Source organism: Sorex araneus, chromosome 1 (genome assembly GCF_027595985.1).
Source record: "Sorex araneus isolate mSorAra2 chromosome 1, mSorAra2.pri, whole genome shotgun sequence".
Taxonomy (NCBI): Eukaryota; Metazoa; Chordata; class Mammalia; order Eulipotyphla; family Soricidae; genus Sorex; species Sorex araneus.
In genome coordinates, this window is record NC_073302.1 from 452,023,961 (window position 1) to 452,041,283 (window position 17,323).

The following is a 17,323-nucleotide window of genomic DNA, read 5'->3' on the forward strand; positions in this document are numbered from 1 at the left end:
GTGGGTGTCAGCCACCAGGAAGGCGCTGCAGGGGACGGGCCCGTGGGGCGCAGTAGGGAATTCCTGGGCTGAAGGGACACTTCTGCCTCCTCCTTGGGGCACACCCCGTCCAGCAGGTAGAGCCGAGTCCTGCCTCTGCATTCAGGGGTCGTTCCTGGCAGTGCTCGGGGGAACATATGGGATGCTGGGTATTGAACCCGGGTCCGCTGTGTGCAAGGCAAACGCCCTCCCCGCTGTGCTATCGCTCCAGCCCTAGGGACCGTCTCTGAGTTGCTCAGTGGACCGTATAGAGTGCTGGGCATTGAGCCAAGGTCTGGAACCAGGGCAAGTGCCCTCCCAGTGTACCACGGCACTGGCCCTCCTCGATAACCCCAAACGCAGCGATAAACTGGGTCCGTGATCCATGGGGTCTGTGGCCCGAGGGGTCAGTGACCCACGGGTCCATTCCTTTCCCTGGCAGCAGTGCCCAGCCCCTCCAGACTCAGCCCCAGCTTCTCTCTGGCCAACACCAGGCTCGGGGTTGAGGTATGCCCAGTGCTGGGGCGAGAGCACAGCAGGTCCTGCATGCAGCCAACCCGGGTTCGACCCCCCTGCACCCCATACAGTATCCAAACCCTACCAGGAGTAATTTCTGAATGCAAAAATGATATGCCCTGAGCACCTTAGGGTGTGGCCAAAAAGACAAAACAAAAAATAAAAACGGGAGCTGGAGCAATAGCACAGCGGGGTAGGGTGTTTGCCTGGCACTCATCCAACCCGTTCGATTCCCAGCATCCCATATGGTCCCCTGAGTGCCAGGAATAATTCCTGAGTGCAGAGTCAGGAATAATCCTGGTGCATCTGGGTGTGACCCCAAAAGCAAAATAAACAAATAAATTTTAAAAATTTAAAAATAAAAATAAAAACCAAGGGGGAGCTGCCAGTAGGTCAACCTGACCCTTGGGGCGAGGGCATCAGCAGCCTGATGGCGCCTGATGGCTTCCTGTGCTTCTGGCCAAACCCCAACAACTCGGGACCAAGTTTCCCAAGAAATTAAACGGCAAAGGTATGTGGAAGCCAAGCCCACAAGCCACCTCTGCCTCAGCTATGCAAGCTCAATTATTGGCCTTGCTTCAGAGACCTGTAAATAAATCTTGAAAGAGATCAAAAGCCGCAGTTAATCTCAGACCTTGCAAAGCTGAACAGACGGGGTAAGTCAGAGGGGGGTGGGTCAGCCAGGTGCCCGCCCAAACAGAGTACCCGGCAGCCACTTGCTCCCATAATCCAAAATTGCCACCATACCCCCAGCCCAACTCCACTGTCTCAGGACGGACCTCACTGAGATATAATCTGCTGAAAACTTGGGTATGCGGGTTTTGTGACTGAAATCTACAGGCTTTCTCGGGGTTGGGATGGGCTACCTCCCCCCACCTTCCTGTACTTCCAGAAGACTCGGCAGTCACACCCACACCCCAAAGCTGCCACCCACTTAAGCTACTCCAGCCTTACCATCCCAATAAAATTACTGATTGCCCTGAACAAACTCCATGACCTCTTAGTACCTGTGTTGCAAACCATAATTCACAAAAAGAAAAGGAGATGGGGCTGGAGCCACAGCACAGCGGGTAGGGCATGTGCCTTGCACGTGGCCGACCCAGGTTCAATTCCCAGCATTCCATATGGTCACCTGAGCACCGCCAGGAGTAATTCCTGAGTGCAGAGCCAGGAGTAACCCCTGTGCATCGCTGGGTGTGACCCAAAAAGGAAAAAAAAAAAAAGGATAGAGGCTGGAGCAATAGCACAGTGTGGAGGGCATTTGCCTTGCACATGGTCATCCTGGGTTTGATCCCCGCATCCCATACGGTTCCCCAAGCACCGCCAGGAGTAATTCTGAGTGCAGAGCCAGGAGTGACCCCTGAACATCACCAGGTGTGACCCAAAAAACAAAGTAAAAGAAAAGGAGAGAGAGAAAGAAGAAAACCGCCTGCCCTAGACACAGGCTGGGTGGGGGTGGGGAGCGTGAGGTGTGGGGATGGTGGGAGGGAAATGGGGGACATTGACGGAGGAGAGTGTCCACTGACTGAGGGATGCTGCTGGACCATTGTGTGGCTGGAGCCCAATCATGAACAGCTCTGTAAGGGTCTATCTCACGGGTAATCAATAACAAGTTAAAAGCCCAGCAGCACTGTGGAGTTCGTGCCCGCTTCAGTCAGCCTGACCGATGGTTGGGTAAATAGCAGTACTCCTACTTTAGAAATGAATTGCTGGGGCTGGCGCAATAGCACTGCGGGGAGGGCATTTGCCTTGCACACAGCCAACCCGGGTTCAATCCCCAGCATCCCATATGGTTCCCCGAGCACCGCCAGGAGTGATTCCTGAGTGCAGAGCCAGGAGTAACCCCTGTGCATCGCCAGGTGTGACCCAAAAAGAGAAAAAAATAAAGAAAATAAAAATAAATTACTACATAAACCAAACCCACATGAGGGGCTGGCCTGGGTCTGATCCCTGGCACCTATAGGACCCCCTCGCCCCCGCCTGATCCCTGAGCAGGGTCAGGAGAAAACGCTGAACACAACAGGTGTAGGATAGTGTTGGTTTGTACCTTCTGCCTTGCCACAGGGAGTTTAGATATATGGGGCCTAATCAGACTCTCTTAACTTGTAAATATTGCTTTTTTTTTTCTTTTTGGGTCACACCTGGCGATGCACAGGGGTTACTCCTGGCTCTGTACTCAGGAATTACCCCTGGCCGTGCTCAGGAGACCATATGGGATGCTGGGATTCGAACCCGGGTCGGCCACGTGCAAGACAAATGCCCTACCCACTGTGCTATCGCTCCAGCCCCTAAATATTGCTTTTTTAAAAAAAATTTTTTTAATCTTCTTATGTCCTTTGACTGGAGCTACCCTGGCATCGAGATGGGCCAGGCCAAAGTGCCATAATACTTAACTTAAGGGCACGGTCATGGACAAACTCTGTCATGACCCAAAGAGACGTGACAAGGACCCTGCTGGGGTTAGGAAAGACTAATCTGGCCTGAGCACTGTAGTCTGAGATCTATCGCGAGATGCCCCCAGGAGAGCCACCCTACACACTTAGTGTATCTCTTACTGTGTCCATACAAATGATCAGAAGCAAAATGAAGATGAATGTTTAAATGATGGTTGGACTAAGGGAAGGAGAAACGCGGCCCAGGTGGTATCTGGCCCTAGAGCAGAGCTCCTGGCTGCAGGTGGCGGGAGGGCTTTGGTGTGTTGACCGTGCTGGCAGGTGTGGTGTAGGGCCACGGCCTGGAGGGTGAGACCAGAGAGACCAGGATGCGAGTCGGGCACAGAGAGACCAGCACGGGGGCCGGGGGAGATGGGAACGAGGGCCGTGGGGAGACTGGAGCAGGCGTGCGGGGAGAACAGAATAAACGCCTGGCCCTCGCTTCCTCCTCCGCCCGCCCTTGGCGTCCGCAGTCCGGGGTGGGGGAGCAGCCCGAGACCACCGAACGCAGACGCGAGAGCGGGCCGGGCTTCATACTCGATTTGTGTGGCCCTAAGACCAGAGCCCGGCAGACACAGGGTGTGGCGAGCACAGCTCTCGGCCACAGTGCCCAGGGCGGCTTCTCCAGGCCGGGGGAAGTGCCAGCAGGACACAGGGCACTCGGGCACCTTCTGGACCTGCCCTGTCCTGCCCTCCTCCCCAGGTCCATGTGTGTCTGTGAGAGTGTATCTGTGTCTGCGTGTGTGAGTGTCTGAGTGCGAGTGTCTGTGAGTGCGAGTGTCTGTGAGAATGTGTGTCTGTGTGATTGTGTTAATGTCTTTGTGTGAGTGTTACTATGTGTGCAAGAGTGTGTGTGTGTGCATGTGACTGTAAGAATGTCTGTGTGTGAGCGTGTTTGTGTATCTGCGTGCATCTGTCAGTGTGAGTGTGTGTGAGTGCAAGAGTATGAGTGTGTGTGAGTGCAAGAGTGTATGTGAGTGTGTGTCTGTGTCTGTGTGAGTGTGTTGTGTGTTACTGTCTGTGTGTATGTGTCTGTGTGTTAATGTCTGTGTGTGTGGGTGCGAGAGTATGTCTGTGTGTGGCTGTGTGAGAGTGTATGTCTGTGTGAGTGTGTTGTGTGTGAGTGTGTGTCCGTGTGTGAGTACACGAGTGCGTCTGTGTGTGTGTCTGAGAGCAAGAGTGTAGGAGTCTGTGAGTCTGAGTGTGTGTGTGCTTCTGTGAAAGTGTCAGTGTGAGTGTGTGTCCCTATACCTCTGGGCCTGGGTCAGTTGCATGTGAGGCAAGTGCCTGAACCCTTGCACAAGGGTTAGTACAAGGGGACCTTGGCCAGAGAAAGGTGTTTGCCTGGCATGTGGCGGAACCAAGTTCGATCCCTGATACCCTGAAAGGTGCCCTGAGCCCCACCAGAAATGACCTCTGAGCAGAGCCGGGAGTCAGCCCTGAGCAACACTGGGTAAAACCCCAAAACAAAAACATAAAAACAAGTCTTGCTGATGTGCTGCTTGCTTGGGTCTCACCGGAGGCTCCTGGCCTCTGGCTGTGCTGGCAAGGGTGTGTGTGTGTGTGTGTGCGCGCGCTCAGGGTTCCTGGTGAGAGCCCGAGGCTGGTGTTTGCGTGGTAGTTTCCGAGTAGTGTCAGGCTGCTGAGGCCCAGGCGGGGCTCGGGTCAAACCTGGGCTTCTGGAGGCCGGGCTGGGCTCAGTCCTCTGAGTGCCCCTGGCACAAGCGCCAGCCGTTTGGCAGTTTCCCAAGGAGGCCAGAGCAGAAGAGCTGCGTCCGCGTGGGGCAGGTGCCAGGCACAGGGCTGGCACGCGTGTGGAGTTGCACTGCGTGCCAAGAGCCCCATTTCCCAGACAGGGAAGCTGAGGCGGGCTCCTCCGAGCACAGCGTGCCACTGCTCGGCTTCCTTCGCCTATAGGTGTGTGTGGGGAGTCCTGCCCGCCCCAGCCGGCCTGCTGGCCGCCCCAGGCCCTTGACCCAGGAAAGTGACCTGCTTCCTCCCCAGCCTGCTCGTCCCCCTCCCGCCCAGGCTCTGTCCACCCTGTGGAGTGTCCTTCTTGTTCCGTGTGGGCTCCTTCAACAGGACTGTCCGGTCACACTGCCCGCGCCAGCATTTTAGGGTAAGTCCTTTTTTGTCTTTTTGTTTGTTCTGGGGCAACACCAGGGCAGGGCTCAGGGCACTCCTGGAGGGGATCAGGGGCCAACTGGGCGCCAGGAATCAAACCTGGGCTGGCTGTGTGCAAGGCAAGTGCCTGCCCGCTCTGCTACCTCTCTAGCTCAGCCAAAGTTACTCGTGACTGATCCAATATTTACTATCTATTCACTCAGGCTCTGGGGCTACTCCCAGCAGTCCTCGGGGTTTCTCCTGGCCCTGCACTCGGGAATCACTCTTGGCAGTGCGTGGGGGACCGTGTGGGATACGAGGATTGAACCCAGGTCGGCTGCATGCCAGGCAAATGCCCTACCCGCTGTACTACTGCTCCAGCCCCTAGGTCTGGATTTTTTTTTTTTTCAGTTCACACCTGACACTCAGGGTTTACTCCTGGCTTTGATTGTACGCAGCTGACCTGCATTGAACCCGGGTCAGCTGCATGCAGAAGCACCTTCCCACTGTATTTTTGCTCCGACCCTTATTAAAATCATTTTGGAGGGGCAGACTTGGCTACACCCAGCAGTTCTCCAGGGCTTACTCCTGGCTTGGTGCTCAGCGTCCCTCCTAACAGCGTGAGGGGGACCATACACAGCGCCGGCCGGGATTGAACCTTGGGGTGTGTGTGAGTGGCCAGGGCCTCCCTCCCGTTCTGCCTCTCGGCCTGTCAGTGGGCCCCACGGGTGGCTTTTGTGAAGTGGGGAGGAGAAAGACACTTTCTCCCCATCTGCCTCCGCCACCCAGGACCGAGGGTTACTGGGTTCTTGCCTCGCAGAAAAGAATTTCAGGAGTAGACGAGCAGTGGAGTAAAATAGGTTGTATTTGGAGGCTCTCGAAGGGGAGGAGCAAGAGAAAAGCGGGAGAGAGAAACACGCTTGAGAGAGAGCACCGACTTCCCCAAAGACAAAGGAGCCCCCCCCCACACCCCAGCATTAGACGGGCAAGTCCACACGTCAAGAGGGGAAATGCAGGTGCCACATGTGCTCGGCCACGTGGGCACAAGCAGCACATGGGTTCGAGAAGCCTATGTGTGCACTCCCTTTGTTCAAGGTGATTCACAGGGTTTCTCCAAGCCGCCCCCACCGGGGCTTTCTAGGCTGGCTACAAGCCCAAAGGCAGGGAGGGGGAAAGCGGGTGTGAGACAGAGAACTACAGCCTTGCCATAGAGGCAGGAGGGGGTGGGAGGTGGGGGTGGTGGGGCTGGGAAATGGGCACTGATGGAGGGGTGGGTGTTGGAACACTGTGTGGCTGAAATCCAATCAGGAACAGCTTTGTAATGGTCGTCTCATGAACGGACACAAACAGACACAAGCCCTTTGCTAGGGCTGTGGCTAAGGGGGTAGAGTTGGGTGTGACCTTTGGTCCTGCAGGATCTTCTCTGGGAGGATGGGTCCAGCCTTCTCCGGCCTGGCTAGCTGATGGGATTAAGGAAGGAACCAGGGTCCTGAGGCTCTCCTGCAGGGAGGGGTCCAGTCTCCTCCTCAGGGTCTTATCAGGAAAGGCGGATCAGGTTTTGCTTTCAGTATCCACAGGGTGGGTCAGACTTGGACTAGGCTTTAAACTCAGTTTCGCTGTGTTGTTAGTCTCAGAGTGCCATGGACCCTGCCCTGTCTGGGTTCCGAACTCTGGAACCTCCCTGCCCCACGGCCCGGGGGGGTGGGGGTGGGGGGCTGTCTGGCTTCCCTCTCCTCCAGCTGGGAGAGGTGTTGTGGGGGGAGTCAGGACCCCCAGAGCGAAGGAGCGGGTTTGGGGCGGGACCGAGGCCGGACACTGCAGACACTGGGTCAGAAGCCCGGAAAGCCATTGAGATGCAGAGGCAGGAGGGGAAGGGTCCGCGGGCAGGGGGCCGGGCAGAGGCGGCTCAGGCGGGCTCAGTGCCCCTCCTTCCCCTCCCGGCCAACTCTGTGACTTCACCCCTCTCCTCCCCAAGGCGGCGAGCCCCAGGGCCCGGGGAGGACGCGGAGACCCTTTCCGTGCAGAGCAGACTCCGCCGGCCCCGGCCTCTCGGCGCCTCCCCGGTGACGGCGGCCAGGGGACAGTGCTCCCGGCGGCCAGGGGACAGTGCTCCCGGCGGCCAGGGGACAGTGCTCCCGGCCAGCCCCGCCCGCCCACCCCGCCCCAGCACGGCGCGGACCCAGGCCGGGGCGAGGAGCTGCTGGCAAAGGCCGGGCCTGAGGCTTACTCGGGGTCTCCCGTGTCCCCAGCACCCAGAAACAGTGTCGGGGGAGGGGACCCGGGACCGAGGGCGTGGAGCGGGCCGAGCCCCGTGGGGAGGTCGGGTCTGGACGCCCCATCCCGCCTTCGCGCCAAACCCGGCCGTCAGCAGGGCCCCCCCGGAGCAGCCCGAGCGGCCCCGCCCCCGCCCCCGCCCCCGCCCCCGTCCGGGCCTGCGGCTCCGCATCTCCGCGGGACCCCGGGGGTCTTTTGTCCCAGAGGTCTGCGTGCATTTGGGGCCGTTTCCGGGTTTCCCCCACCTGCAGCAGGGGGAGGGGACTCCGCCCCGCACCTCCGGCCGCTTCCGGGGGTCGCGACGGGCGGCCGACAGGGGCCGATCGCCCGGCAACGCGGCGGTCCCGGCCCCCCGCGGCTGCCCGGAAGCGCCGGGGCCGGGCAGCGGCCGCGCATGCGCGGCGTCAGGGCCGGGCGGAAGTGGCGTCGGCGCGCCGCCGCCGCGTGACGCACTTCCTGTTTGTTGTGGAGAAAGGAGAGAAAGGAAAGCGCGAGAGGCCGCCGGGACCGCCGCGACCGCCGAGACCGCCGGGACCGCCGCGCCGGGTGAGCGGGCCGGGCCGGGCCGGGTTCTGGGCCCGGGTCGGCGCCCGGGCCGGGTTCTGGGCCCGGGTCGGGGCCCTTGGCGGGTTCTGGGCCCGGGTCGGGGCCGGTGTCGGGTTCTGGGCCCGGGTGGGGGCCGGTGTCGGGTTCTGGGCCCGGGTCGGGGCCCGGGTCGGGTTCTGGGCCCGAGTCGGGGCCGGGGTCGGGTTCTGGGCCCAGGTCGGGGGCCGGTGTCGGGTTCTGGGCCCGGTTCCGGGCCGATGTCGGGATCTGGGCCCGGGTCGGGGCCCGGGTTGGGGCCGGTGTTGGGTTCTGGGCCTGGGTCGGGGCCGATGGCAGGATCTGGGGCCGGGTCGGGGCCGGTGTCGGGTTCTGGGCCCGGATCGGGGCCGGTGTCGGGTTCTGGCCCGGGCCGGGCCGGTCCCGCCGGCCGTTGCGGGCTCGTGCGGGCGCGGCCGTAACGGCGCCCTGGAGGCCTCGGACCAGGTTCGGGCCGGCGAGGCCGGAGCCGGGTCGGACCGGGCCGGACCGGGCCGACGGCCGCGAGAGGCTCCCGGGCGTGCGGGGCCGGGCAGTGTCCAGCCGCCTGTCCCGGCCGTGCCCGCCCGCCGTGGCCGGTCCGGTGCGTGGCCCACTGGGCCCCTGCGGGCCCGGGCAGTTCGGCAGGAAGGAGGCGGCGTTAGGGGCCAGCGCCCGGAGACCACCCGCTGCCGCTGGGTCAGCCAGGGCGTTGGCGCCCCGCTTGGGGTCCCGGAGCGAGCAGAGGCTCTGCAGAGGTGGTCAGGGCGAGGGGGTGGACGTGCCCTCTCTGGGCCATGTGCCCTCCCCGGGACCGGGTCCGGCTCCCGACAGCCCCGCTTCTGCAGTCAGGGGGCCCTCGCTTTACCAGAGGGTTTTCAGAGGGGGCCGGACCCTGGGCATGGGGCACGTGTGGGTTTGGGCTCAGCACACTCGGCTCTGCCCAGGGCTTGCCCCGTAGCGTTTGGGACCGTCTGCAGTGCTGGGGTCGACCCCGCGCCCCGGAGGGGAGCACCCCGGGCTCTGGATTGTGTCTCCACCCCTGATTGAGGCTGTGGAGTGAAGCCTGGTTGCTTTAATTGACAGCTCTTTGGAAGAGGAGAGGGGAGAGAGGTGTGGGAACGCCTACTCCGGAGAGTAGAGACAGGTGAGATGCTTGTTCAGGGGAGAGCACCGGCTAGAGAGGGTCCGCAGGCAGGCCCTTGTCTGTCTGCAGGGGTCGTGCACAGTTTGACCCCCAGCACCCCATATGGTCCCCAAGTCTGCCCCGAGTGGCCTCTGAGCTCAGAACCAGGAGTAAGCCTTGAGCACTGCTGGGCTTGGCCCCCCTCCCCAAAAGCTTGGGGGCCAGAGAGGTGGACAGTGGGCAGGCACTTGCCTTGCACAGGGCTGGCCTGCGTTTGGTCTCTGGCTCCCCCCAAAAAAGAAAAAAGTTGCTTTCGTCTGGGGACTGGAGAGACAGTACAGCAAGGGGGGGCACTTGCCTTGTACACGGCTGACCTGGGTTTAGACCCTAGGACCCCTGACCCCCGGCACTGCCAGCAGTGACCTCTGAGCACCTCAGGGTGTGGGTGCCCCCGCCCTAAGAAAAGCCCCCCAATCCCTCGGTGCCAGAGATACAGTGCAGCTGGTTAGCCAGGTTTGATCCCCAGCATCCATATGGTCCCCCGAGCACTGTCAGGACTGATGCCTGAACCAGAGCCAGGAGGCAGCCCTGAGCACTGCCCATTGTGACTCCAACCCCCCCACAAAAGAAATTTTAAACCAAAACAAACCCCCAAATGTTGCATCTTAAATAGGCTGTTAAGGTCAAAGGGGCAGACAGTGGGGCGTGGGGACACCCACGTTCAGTCTGGGCCTGTGCCACGGGGCAGCGTCCCAGCACCGGGCCCGCCAGGCAGATGGAATGGGGGAAATACGCAGCAAACACAAAACCTTGATGATAAGAAATTTGGGCTTTTGGTTTTTGGTCACATGCAGTGATGTGCAGGAGCTCCTGGCAGGGCTCGGAGAGCCAAATGGGACGTGCCGATGGAACCTGTTGGCCGAGTGCAAGGGGACCATATGGGATGCTGGGAGTCGAACCCGGGTCAGCCGCGTGCAAGGCAAACACCCTACCCGCTGTGCTATCGCCCCAGCCCCGAAAGACCTTAATTTTGTCTGGGGAAAACTAACTTGAAAAGATGACATTTCTCAGGGTTGTAGTATGTCAGATGGGAGGAGATACTCTTTCTCTTTCGTTTTGCACCTCCCCCCCCCCCCCCGCCCCAGGTGCTCTGGGTACCCCTGACTGCTCAGGAGTCACCCCGGCGGGCTTGGGGAACCATGTGGGACAAACACCCGCCCTGCTGCACTGTCTGTCACTCCAGCCCCAGGAGAAAATTCTCGTAATTTCTTCAGATCCTCTCGTGTTTGGAAAGCTTCCTGAGGTAGGTGGGGACTTGACCTTTTAAAGGAACAGCAGCCATTGTTGTCACACGCACTCTCTTTGTTTGCTTTTCCTCGTTGGGTGCAGGTTCACTCCTTTGGAAGGGTGTTTTCCTGGGAGAAAGTACCGGGTATTCACCGTGGTGCTCACTTAGCGCACGGCTGGCCTGTTCTCGTTCCCCGGCCTGGAGTGGGCCTGCACACAGCCAGCCGTGGGCCCTGCTTGAGGCCCACGTATGTCCCCAGCGCCCTGAGGAGTGGGGGGTTGTGCAGGGGCCACCTGTGCCTTCACCTGGAGCGCTGGCCCACGGGCCCGAATGACCCCACTCTTGGTCGTTGGTGTGTCCCGATTTACCCCGTTAGCAGTGAATGGTGTCGGGTGTAGGGACGGGGAAAGAAAACATGAAATCAGCAGGCCAGTGCTGGCGTCAGCTCCCCAGGTGCTTCATTTCAGGAGGTGGTGGTCGCCCGGGAGGGCCTCCCCTTGGGGAGCGGCTCTGGGACCAGCTCTGTGGGCCGCGGGCACAGTCCCTTCTGCTTGTTCCTCGGGCCACACGACTGCTCGGGGCCACTCCTGCTCCAGGGACCACATGGGGTGCCGTAGAGAAGCTTCCTGGGTGTGTGTGGGGGCCGGGAGCCCCTCTGGACGTTGCGGGATTCACCCAGTTCGCCTTGGTGGGTTTGTGTTAACCTACCAGGCACATTAATTGGCTTTTATTCATAATGGTGGGTTATAAGGACTTAGGAAATCTTTGTCTTTTGGGCCACACCTGGTGGTGCTCGGGGAGCACCCCGTATGTTGCGCCAGGGGTTGAACCCCGACAGCCGTGTTCTAGGCAAGCGCCTTACCGCTGTACTCTCCACTACAGGAAAGTCTTTTCGAGATCATGAAATCAGCACCTGGGGTTCTGGCAGCTCCCTGCCTGTTGCCGGGACTCAGTGGGCCTCCACCACTGAAGGACAGACAGTTCAAACAGGTGCCAGGCGTGAAATCAGACTTGCCCGGCTTCGGGGACCAGCTGAATCGTGTTTAAAACTTGGCTCTTTTGAGCTAACTCAGGAGCACCTCAAGTAGCTGAACTTTCCTGTATTATTTATAGTCGGAGCTGATAGGAGATAAGGTTTCAGGGACACAGGCCGACAGGGCCTCTCAGTCACACCCTGCCCTACAGGCAGCGGAAGGAGCTGGGAGCCCCTGGCCCGGGGACCAGCCCCGGGTGCGGTGGGGCAGACGCCACTCCAGCCCTGGAACACCCGCTTGCTCCCCGTGCCGCTCTGCTCTGACAGGTGGACAAATGGTGGACACGGGCCTAGTGTGCGGGAGGGGGGGACAGTTCCCGTGTGCGCACCAGCCAGCAAGGAGCTGCGTTTGGGAAAATTGGATGTTTTATCACTTGAAAGCTCCCTGTGGCTAAGGGGTGTGTTCACAGTGGTCCCGGGATGTGGCCCCTCCCTGCTGAAGGCCCGGAGCCTCCAGGGGCCGTGTTAGTCACGCCCACAGAGCTTCCGCAGGATGGACGGGAGCCATGGAGATAGCCGAACGTCCAGGACCCTTCCGAGTGCTCCTCCGGTTTTCTTTCTGCTGCGCTGTCCCGGCTATGCGCGGGGTCACTCCCACTGCTCTGTGGGGGGCTGCACCAGGGTCAGCTGTGTGCAAGTCCATCTCTGCAGTGGCGCCCCGGGACGGAGTCAGTCGAGGCGCTGTCCTTTCTTCATCCCCTTAGAGAGGGGACGCCCGAGCCGTGGCTTCAGGAGCTCAGCAGCGGGTTTGTAAATGCAGGCAGTGGTGTTGGATACAGGCTTTTTCCTTCTTTTGGGTCACACCCAGCGATGCACAGGGGTTACTCCTGGCCCTGCACTCAGGAATTATTCCTGGTGGTGCTCAGGGGACCATATAGGATGCTGGGAATTGAACCTGGGTCGGCCGCACGCAAGGCAAACGCCTTACCTGCTGTGCTGTCGCTCCAGCCCCCGTGTTGGATATTGTTGTAGACAAACTGCACATTCGCTAGCTGGTGTAGCTCGGGGTTGCAGCTGTTACGGTGCAGGTTAAGTGCAGGCCTCGGTAGAGGTGTTTGAACGGCAGCCGTCACGCGCAGGCCAGGAAGCAGGTGGTTCCTCCCCTGGAGGGGCGGGGTTGGGCCCCAGTCCTGGTGCTGGGACCACACGTGGGGGCTGCAGGTCTTGCAGGTGCCTGACGCGCCATGCGCTGAGGTGGGGCGGGCTCTGTGGGGTCCCTCAGTCAGGTGGGCTGTCCTCGCGCATCCCTGGCTCTCCTGTGCTCCCGAGAGCCTCGGCCGCTCGGGCGTCAGGAGGACCCTGCCCGCCGTGCCCAGGGGCCACCTCTGTCCCGGGGCCGAGTGTGGGGTCCAGAGAAGCAGCCAGGGCCGGCCCCTGGCCCACCCCTCTCGGCCCTTTACACTTCCAGGATGAGGTCCGTGGGGCGCCGTGTGGGGCGGGGGCTCGTACCTGGGCGAGTCTCCGAGGACCCGCGAGGCACGTGACAGGCGCAGGCCCGGCGGTGACAGGCGCAGGCCCGGCGACGCTGTTTGTGGAGGGCGTTTGCCGACTGTTGCTCTGATCGGGCTTTTCGGCTCATCCCAGGAAGTGGATTAGCAGCTCCAAGGTTTTGATTTTTGTGTTTGTTTTTTGGGGTCACGCCCGCTGTTGCTCAGGGCTTCCTCCTGGCCAGGGACCAGGGGTCGGCACGTGCTGTGCCCGCGCTCCGGCCCTTGGTCCTGCTCTGCCCCTCCCGCCCCTGCAGAGCCCGGGTGGCCCCAGTGAGCTTTCCCGTGGTGAGGGTTGGGCGCCAGCAGGAGGCCTTGGTGAGGGCCAGACCAGGTGAGGGGCTGCCAGGTCTCAGCAGGCCCCGGGCGGCTGCGGGGTCACGACCAGCACAGAAAGTGGGCAGAACTTTGTCAGAGGGCCTGCGGGAGACGCGTCCTCTGAGTGGCCGGGGTGGCCTCTGGGTCACACCACCTGCCACTTGCGAGGCGGTGAGTGCTCCCCCCGGTGTGGACATCACCGCGTGCCTGCGGGCTGCGCGAGGGTGAGGGGCTTGTATGTGTGGGCTTGTGTGTGTCCCCTGCACGCGTCTGGCCCCGGGGATCCCCCTCAGGCCCCGCCAGGTCAGAAGCTACTTACAGGCTTTGGTTGTTACTATATTAATTTATTTTACCTTTTAGTCTCCGCCCCTCTTGGGGACCCGGCAAGCTACCGGGAGGATCGCGCCCGCGCGGCAGAGCCCGGCAAGCTCCCCGTGCGTGTTGGATATGCCAAACACAGTCACAACAAGTCTCTCGATGAGAGACGTTACTGGGGCCCGCTCGAACAAATCGATGAGCAGTGGGATGACAGTGATACAGTGACATCTTTCCGTGTTTGGGTCACCCCTGGTGCCGGGGCCGGGACCGGGTTGGGCGCTGTGCCCTCCAGCTCCGCCTCGCTTAGGTGGCTTTTCTCTCCATTTTCTCTGTACGTGTCGTTCTAATTGTTGACTTACCCGAGTTCTTGTCTATTTTGGGGGGCCCTAAGCGCAGTGCTCAGGGCCTGGGGGCCACGACCAGTGTTGGGGGGAGTGCTGGAAACTGAGGGACAGTGAATTATCATAGATTTTTGTTCCCTGCCTTGCTCTCCCTTGGTTTTTTGTTTCTGGGCCAGACTTGGGCCGAGCGGCGTGTTCCCGGCACAGCTTGGACCGTCTGCTGGTGGTTTTTGCAGACGGGCCAGGCGCTGCCCGTACAGTAGCTGGTTCAGCCCCGGAGCCAGCCCCGCGCAGGGTGGGTGTGATGGCCGGGTGGGCACGGCTGTCCCTCGTACCGGTCTTGCTTCCCACGGAGAGGGAGGCCTTGGCTGACGTGTGGCCTGCTCAGGGGTCACTGCTGCCCGCGGAGCCCTCAGCCCTCTCCCGGCAGGCTGACACCGAGTTGGTGCCCAGCTCAGCAGAAGGCCGCTGTGACCTGGGGGGCGTGTGGGGAGGCGTCACGCCCGGTGGCGCTCAGGGCTCGAGGGCTGGGAGCGAGCAAGCACCCGCAGTGCTGGCTCTCAGGCCCCACTGGGACTGTCTTTCTCCTAAGGTTTTGGATCAGACCTGGAGGTGCTCAGGGGTCCTCCCGGCAGTGCTTGGGGGACATGCGGGGTGTCGGATGGGACCTGGGTCGGCCACGTGCCGGGAATGGGCCTGTCTGCCGTCCCAGGGCCCCAGCCGAAGTAGGTTCTCAGGAAGTGGGAGACAGGAGAGACGTCCCGAGAACAGGTTGTAGCTCCTTGACACAAGCCCCTCTGATTGCGTCCACCCCGTGTCCGCGTGCTGCTGGCCGTGCCGCACGTGCTCCTTGCAGGAAGCGAGGGTGTCTGGCCGGGCACTGGGCTCTGGCCTGCCGCCGCCTTACTCACGTGCACAGGATCGCCTTCATTTGTTCATTATTCAGTTCTTGGTGTATCATTCCTAACACTCAGGGCTCAGGAGGCCCCGGGGGACGCGTGCCAGGCAGGTGGCCTCCCCAGCGTCCCCTGGCCCTGCCTGTGGGGCCACACTGCTGGGGACTGCACTTGGGCGTGGAGCTGGTCCCCTCGTGGACGTGCCCTGTGGATAGGCTAACGTTAAATTTTATGCAGTATTTTAGATACGAATATTTTGCTTTATTACCAGATTCCTTGGCTTGTTATTTATCTTGGGTTTTGGACTGCCCCCAGCGGTGTTGGGGAGAGACCTGTGTGCAAGGTCCTGCCGTGCTCTGCCCTCCATCCCTTTTAGACAGTAGCTAGCCAGGCGACCTTCCCGAGCTGCCCGCCTCGGTTCCCTCTGCGGGCTTGCTCCAGGTCCTCCAGGCTGACCCAGTTTCATGCCGCCTCCATTTGAAGCAGCTGTGGCCCCCGCATGTGGCCCTCCCGCCCCCTGTGTGTTGTGGGCCACACCTGGCAGTGCTTGTTCACTCCTGGAGGTGCTCAGGATCGTGCGGTTGACGGTGTGCAAGGCTAGTGCCCTCCCTGCTGTCCTGTTTCTGTGGTCCTGTTTTTTTTTTTTTTGCTTTTTGGGTCACACCCGGCGATGCACAGGGATTACTCCTGGCTCTGCACTCAGGAATTATCCCTGGTGGTGCTCAGGGGACCATATGGGATGCTGGGAATCGAACCCGGGTCGGCCGTGTGCAAGGCAAACGCCCTACCCGCTGTGCTATCGCTCCAGCCCCCCTGGTTTTGTTTTTATGTGGGGCCGACTCCTGGCAGGGCTTGGGGACCAGATCAGGGTCGGCCTGTGCAAGGCAGGAGCCCCTCCCTGGAAAGGATTTCTTGGGTTTGGTTACTTGATTGGCTTCCTGCAAAGGAATTGTAGATTACCTTTTTTTTGGGGGGGGGTGTCACACCCAGTGATGCTTGGGGTTCCTCCTGGCTCTGCACTCAGGAATTACTCCTGGCGGTGCTCGGGGGACCAGTGGGATGCAGGGGATTGAACTTGGGTCGGCCGTATGCAAGACAAGTGCCCTACCCACTGTACTATCGCTCTGGCCCTGACTTTTTTTTTTATCTCCCCCCCCCACCCCTCCACATTGGCCCAGTTTCCCATCCACCCCCCCAGCCTGCTCCCTGGGGAGACACAGTGATGTGCCTGTGGTGGTGTGTGTTCTCAGTGGTGGGCCCGAGCGGGCTGGTTTCATCTGCGAGGTTCTAACTGGCTGTCCGCACGGTGCAGCGTGGAGGGGCCTCGGGAGCTGGGACCATCCGGCGTCGTGGCGTCTCTTCCACATGAGTCATGGAGTTGTGAAGCCGTTTACATGCCAGGGGGTGTTGGTGTGGGTGGACACTGGGCCTGTCAGTAGCTCCTGCTCCGCTCAGGACTCATGACTCGTGGTGTTTTGGGGACCGTGTTTGCTTTTTGGGTCACACCCGGCGATGCTCAGGGGCTACTCCTGACATTATGGGATGCTGGGACTCGAACCCAGGTCGGCTGCCTACAAGGCAAACGCCCTCCCCGCTGTGCTATTGCTCCAGCCTTGGGGTCATGTTTGGAGCCAGGATTTGAAGGAGGGTTGTGGGGACGCAGAGGCGAGCGACATGCCTGTGCTGTCTCGGCCCACAGCAAGCCCCTGGATATAGGTCCGAGTGTAACGGCTGGCACCTTGTCTGGAGAGGGGTGATCTCTCTTGTGACGTTTAATCTTCGCTCAGTGAAACAAGTGGAAGAAGTCACCTTTCTTGGAGGGTCACGCCCCGCGGTGCTCAGGGCTCCGGGGACCCTGTGGGATGCTGGACCCAACCTGGGTTGGCCACGCGCAGGGCAGGCGCCCTCCCGCTGTCCTGTCGAATCTCCCTGCCCCGCGGGGTAGCCGTGCCGGCACTGGCTGCACGTGAGGGTGTGGGTGCTGGTGTCTCCTGGGGGTCAGCTGGGGCGCACCCCTAGTCCGCTCACACGCTTGCCCGGTGCCAGGGACCCAGCTGAGCAGACCGGAGCATGCTGGGCACTCACCCGCACTGCACGGCGGGTGTTCGAGCACCCGGCCAGCCGTGTCGCCGCCCCGGGGCACCTGGTCGTGAGTGGGCCAGACAGTAGCACACACGTGGTGCTTGTTTCCTTCTGGAGCTGGGGGCTACACCCTGCTGCAGGTGGTGCCAGCAGGAGACACTTGCTTTTCATTGGTGAAGTTTCAGTTGGGGGTGTGGGTGGCCACTGCGCCTGGAGAGCCCAGGGCCTCCTAGTGGTACGGGCTGGGGGGCTGGTGTTTGGGCCGGGACCCCGCATCGGCCCCTGGTTGTGGGCCTGTCCTGCTGTGGGCCGGCTGCTCCTGACTGGCAGCCCGACGGCTGGGTCTGGTCTCTTGCTCCCGGGGAGGGACACTGCGTGTCTTGGGGGAGGGGCGGGGGCAGTCTGCCCAGCTTGGCGCGGGGTGCGGGAGGGGAGAAGAGCCGGAGCCTGTCTCAGCTGTGTCCAGTGGACGCGCTGGGCGCCTCGTGGGCACCTGTTGGGTTTATTTAGATCGGGCTATTATTAGGTTC

The 17,323-nt window shown here is 61.1% G+C and overlaps 1 protein-coding gene across 1 annotated transcript in view; it reads left to right on the top strand.

Annotated features, from left to right (window-relative positions):
- Window positions 1-7,770: 7,770 nt before the first annotated feature.
- The window catches only part of DNAJB6 (DnaJ heat shock protein family (Hsp40) member B6), a 35,586-nt gene continuing 26,033 nt past the window's right edge, over window positions 7,771-17,323 (top strand). The window contains exon 1 of the mRNA XM_055146439.1: window positions 7,771-7,889. The gene's annotated coding sequence lies outside the window, so the exon portion shown is untranslated. The remainder of the gene's footprint in view (window positions 7,890-17,323) is intronic.